Source organism: Triticum dicoccoides, chromosome 7B, assembly GCF_002162155.2.
Source record: "Triticum dicoccoides isolate Atlit2015 ecotype Zavitan chromosome 7B, WEW_v2.0, whole genome shotgun sequence".
Lineage (NCBI taxonomy): Eukaryota > Viridiplantae > Streptophyta > Magnoliopsida > Poales > Poaceae > Triticum > Triticum dicoccoides.
This window is the reverse complement of record NC_041393.1, coordinates 616,484,549-616,490,071: the sequence shown is the minus strand read 5'-3', so window position 1 is coordinate 616,490,071 and position 5,523 is coordinate 616,484,549. Positions and strand designations below refer to the sequence as shown.

General features: G+C 47.2%; 1 long non-coding RNA gene across 4 annotated transcripts in view; it reads left to right on the top strand.

Annotated features, from left to right (window-relative positions):
- Nucleotides 1-3,810: 3,810 nt before the first annotated feature.
- LOC119337232 overlaps nt 3,811-5,523 on the top strand; it is a 3,786-nt gene continuing 2,073 nt past the window's right edge. Inside the window, exons 1-3 of one of the 4 annotated variants that reach the window (XR_005163081.1) lie at nt 3,811-4,206; nt 4,735-4,889; nt 5,096-5,197. This is a non-coding gene — a long non-coding RNA (uncharacterized LOC119337232). Of the gene's footprint in view, nt 4,207-4,708; nt 4,890-5,095; nt 5,198-5,523 lie in introns of all 4 variants that reach the window. The other 3 variants (XR_005163083.1, XR_005163084.1, XR_005163082.1) reach the window with 3 other exon arrangements.

Sequence of the window (5,523 nt, the reverse complement as noted above, 5' to 3'; positions counted from 1 at the left end):
GCATGGTCGGTTTCTCCAAGTGCAGTCCCACGTGTCAATGAAGAGGCAAGCCGAAGCGCGTTCCGTTTGCGTGAGCCGTGTGCAGACCGAACGTGTGTGGGGTGCAATGCGACCGCGACAGGAGTGCTGTGAGTGTACCGTCTTTTTTCCTTTTAAACTAGGTGCTTCGCCCCCTCAAAAAAATGTTGCTTCGCGCGATCCATCGATACTACTACTACTAGTAATACGGTAATCCCGACTAAAACGGCGCGGCCGGGTCTTTTCCCGCGCGATATGCTGGGAGGTTGGCTTAGTTGGGTTTTTTAGATTTGTCTCGGTTCAATAAAAAGCAGAGTTGGTGATGATGATGTGCCTGTCATCCTGCAATATAGGCCGTTCGATCTATATCTAACGGATAGGAAGGAAACTATGACAATTTACCTGCAATCCTCTCCACATTTGCAGATAAGGCTTTCCCTCGTTCATCATTTTCTCCCACAAGATCTTGATCTTCCGTGCAACGCACGGGCATCTTGCTAGTACTCCTACAATATGTATATTATTGTGAAAGTTCATATACACCGGCTGAGATTAATGCAAACACGGTAGATTTTCATTACATTTCGAACTTTTATAAGACAAAAAAATAAAAGAAACCCGACCCTAAACCTATTCTTCGGCGGCGATCGACGTCCTCCATCTACGATCTCTATGTACGGGGGCGGGGTTCAAGACCCGTGAAGTGAAGGTGCGGTCTCCGGCGAGGAAGAGTAGAACATGGGATACGGACCGGCCAGTTGGCACACCATGCCCTGCCACCTCCCATGCCCTACTCATCCTCGGAGGAGTCCCCGACCTTGGCGGTGCCGGACGCTGGACGATGTCAAGTAGGACGCGTGGCTGACGGTGCTCCCGTCGTCGGCCGCCAGCGTGGCCACCGCTTCTGCGGTCGCGTCCGAGTTCGGCTATGCCGCTATTGCATTGCGAGAGGCGACTTGAGCGAGGGCGGCGACCTCGAGCTTCATCCCCGAAGACAAGCTCTCTCGCAGAGCATTCGCACTTGCGGTCATGGCGGATGTGGTGCCAGGTAGGAGGACGATGCGCTATGGTGTGGAGGTTAGCTGGACGTTGCCGCTTTAAGTAGCGCATTCCGGTGAGGCCAAGTGTCCGGATGCATCATTAAGTCACCGGAGTTGGTTCCTCGGGCACCGAGCCTCTTAACGACGACATACGAACGGACGGCATGAATGCGGGTAGCTGGCGCAGGCTGGGAACGCACCGCGCGACGGCGCGAGGGACGAGGGCTTTGGTGTGCCAGGGTAGTCATCTGCGCTCGTGGAAACGTTGGAGATGCCTTTTCTCAAATGCGACCCCCGCATGTCATTGAAAAAGCAAGACGACCCGGCATGGTCTCAGGTCGAGAGGCTGCAGTTGGGCGCGCTACACCAATCCGCGGACGCGTCACGACACCCCGTGCATCCTCGATGAGCTGGGTGTTGGGGTGTGTTTGGATTGTGACCAAAGTGCACCTTACCAAAATTTTGTTCATGACCCAAAGACTGGTCTTTGTTTGGATGGTTGCCATTTCTTTGGCATGCCAATGAACTCTAGAAAACTCTAGTTCATTTTTCTTGCCAATGTCAGCCAAATCATGGGCAACCAATACCTCAACCAAAATTTTGGCTACCCAATGCTTTGATGGGGCAACCTTGGGCACAAACCAAACATACCGTTGGTCGTGCCACAGCACAAACGCCACCCTCGGCACACTGAAACCGACCGTGTCTATCGATGATATGAGCGTGTCACTCACCGCGGTCGCCGTGTCCAGAGGCGATGCTAGAGCTGCGCCCCGTTGTTGGCCCCAACGACCCACATGAATGGTTGTCGGTGGCGAGGAGGTCATGGGCCAGCTCCTCCATTGGACTAGTCTGCGCTACGTCGTCCCGATGGGTGTGCCCCACATGTCAGTTTCCCTGTTTTCCCGGCCATATTCGAGCGTTAGTGCTCCGTGTTGCGCATTAGGCCTTTCACTATGTAGGCCAAGCGAGACAACTTATTGTTTATTTGAGTCGTTCAAGTGTAATCATGTGGCGTTTGCTTATTTCTCATTCCTCTCCAACCCTCTTCTCCATCGATCATGTCGCCCTCCAGTCGAGTCCATCCTCCCGCATGCCTCATTTGAACATTCCGCCGAGTATCATTCGCATGTACCCACCCTAGTCCTTTTTCAATAGATCTCCGGACCCCGAGATAAAATCGAGAGGGAACGAGTGGGGGCACGTGATACCTAAGGCGGATTCAAAATTTTAAACCGATGATCATGGCATCCGCAAATCATATATAAAGGGCATTCAATGTTTGTTTCGTTTTTGAACGTACAATATACTCCCTCCTATCCTTTCAACTTTACATATAAGTTTTATGTGTAGTCAAAGTATCTCTACTATGATAAAAAGGTATCAACATTCAACGCCCAATCAATATTGTTAGATTCGTACGTACTCCTAGATTTGCACTCGAGATGGTTTCCAATTTGACTATTGACAAGATTAATAGTACTCCTTTCACATAGGTGGGTAAGTCATCTTAGGCTGTGCACCGTGACCAAGGAGGAGGGGAAAACGAGAGACATTAATGTTTTTTTGCTAATTAATAGTATTGCATGCAATAAACTAACCACTGCATGTCATGTTTGATAGTCTCAGATCATTAAAAGCATGCACACCCTCATCTCTTATTGGTTCATATGTCAAGAAACAAAAAACGAGGTAGAAGTTAATGCACCGCGCCTACGTGTTTTGGGATTATTTGGTTTTCGTAAGATGACTTACACACCTAGAAGGAGGGAGTACATGAGATGTATAATGTGAAAATTATATAATTGAAAACTCCTTTCACATACGAAATTGACCATATGCTTTGTGTAAGTTGCATGTCATATATTATTACTCTAACATTTGGTCAAAGTTAGCCTCGAAAAACGCATTAGACCCTGTATGCTTTGTGTAAGTTGCATGTCATATATTATTACTCTAGCATTTGTGTAAGTTGCATGTCATATATTATTACTCTAACATTTGGTCAAAGTACTATAGTGGAAGTGGATCCTCTGACGTAGGTATGCCTGCCCTACCCTCCCTTTCGGTCACTTACTAGCAGACCCCATGCTTGCTAGGCCCTGCATGTCAGTTACACAATGGGTTCGACCACGTTAGGGGATCCTCATCCGTAGTATACTCCATCTGTTTTTATTTACTCCGCATAAAATGGAGGGAGTGGTGGTATAATAAATGATGTGGGTGGGGGAGGGGGAGGGACGTCGATTTGCTCTCAACTGCGGTCCCAAAAGCAAGCGAAAATGCAAGACGAAGCGCGTTCCATTCGGTGAGCGACATGGAGGGTCCAGCGTGCTGGGCTGCAATGCGAACGCGACAAGAGTGATGTACAGTCAAAATTAATTGACCGGTCGTCACCGGAACCACTATTCACACTAGAACCTTCACTACACCATGAAATTGTATTCCCTACGGACGTATGTTGGAAAAAGTCAGTATTGCCGACCGACCGTGACGTGAGAAAACTTTTAATAGACAATTTGTTGGGAAATCACGTGAACAGTGAGTGACTGTCGGTCGGAAATAGTACGAAATTTGTTGTCGAATCATCGGTCGGGAAACGTCGTATGTCCATCAGCCCGTCGGTCGGTAAATAATGCCGACCCACAGTTCGTGGCAAATTGGCCAACGCGGGCTACAGAAATCTTTTAGCGCGAATATTTTGGCCCAAGCCCACGAACGCTCAGATCTAGATAAGGTGTACCACGCACGCAGCCAAATCCTTAATTCCCCTTCTCCTTCTCCTTCGATTCCCCACACCCGCCGCCGCCGGGCTCTCCACCGCGCCTCCGCGCTCCACCACGGCGTTGGCCTCTCCCTCGCGCCCCCGCGTCTCTACTCCACGCTGTCGACCTCTCCACCGCGCCGGCCACCTCTCCACCTACTCCAGAGGAGCGTTGCCCTGCGGAATGGCGTGACGGCCGTGGCGGCGCACGTCCCGGAGGTGCTGCTGCTCGTGGTGTCCAATCCCGTCGACGACCTCACCTACCTGGCCTGAAAGCTTTCAAGCTTCCCGGCGAGCAGCGTCGGCGGCTCCGGCACCAACCTCCACTCCTCCAGGTTCCGGTTCCTTATCAACCAGCTCCACGTCAACACCCAGGACGTGTAGGTAACTAACTGGATCCTGAATCCTGATCAAGACTTGTGCCCTCACTCGATATTCTAGGATGATGCATGGCTGGACATAGAAAATGGACTGCTTAAAAATTATGTGTGATTAGTAACTAAATGTATATAGAAAATGGTTGGGACAACTCTGCTGGAATATAAATGTAGGGCATTATTTACTTATAGAACAATTATGTGGTAGTGTTGGTCTTGCTGTCAATATTTATACAGGACAAAAGCAGAACTTCGATCCAGTAAGTAAAACGCGTAATTGCTATATGTGTACAATTGGTTCCATGCCGGATCCATGTAAAAGAACACCTAACAGATCAATTGAGAAAGTATCATTGTTTCCTTGCTTATTTACTGAAACTGAATCTCTTCCAGTGCAGTTAGGGCAACAATTTAATTCTGATAATCATTTTCAGTTTGAGAAGTTTCTGTTTTTAAATGCTTCTTTTAAAGGACCATGTTCAAATGACTAACCTGTGTTTTGTGCCCAGGCTATTTAACTTATTTCTTGATTAAGGTGTTGATGGGCTGTAACTATTTGCCACTCTGAAAATATAACACTTTTGTGCCCAGGCTATTTAACTTGTTTCTTGATTAAGGTGTTGATGGGCTGTAACTATTTGCCACTCTGAAGATATAAAGTGTTATTTCTTCAGGTATCGTATCACTGAGGTAAGACGATGAGAAGAATCCACACTGATGTCATTTTTTGCACAGTAAAATTACTTTCTGGTACACATATCTCATTATTAGATGTGGAGATGTTTTCTATTGATACTTCCATCTGACAATACAAAAGAAAGCTATGTAGCTTCCATCACATTTGTTTTCTCCGCCAAGAAGAAAATGTAGCTCTGAGCACTAACCTATCTATGCAGGCACCCTCCCATGCACCTGCAAGCATGAATGAAGGACGTGTTTTGAGGTCTAGTGTAACACAAGATCATGATCATGTAGATCACGCGCATCAGCCTTCCAAAGTAAGCCATCCTGCTGTGTCAAAACTGTAGTATATTCATCCACACATTTTCATTTTTGGGTGGAAAGTAAATATAGGTAGAACATGAAGCAGTACAAACACGACTTGCTGAAGTCAGTGATATAGATTCTATTCTGTTCTAAAAATAGAACATTTAAACCACATGTGTGCTTTATGTGATTGCTTAGTTCCTGCCTGGTTTTCCTTTTTTACATTCTTCTTAAATTACTAAACCTTCTAGTTCTGTTATCTGGGCTAGACCTCCACATGTGTTTTATGTGATGGTTTAGTTCCTAGGTTATCTTGAAATTTGGAACTTCAACCCCC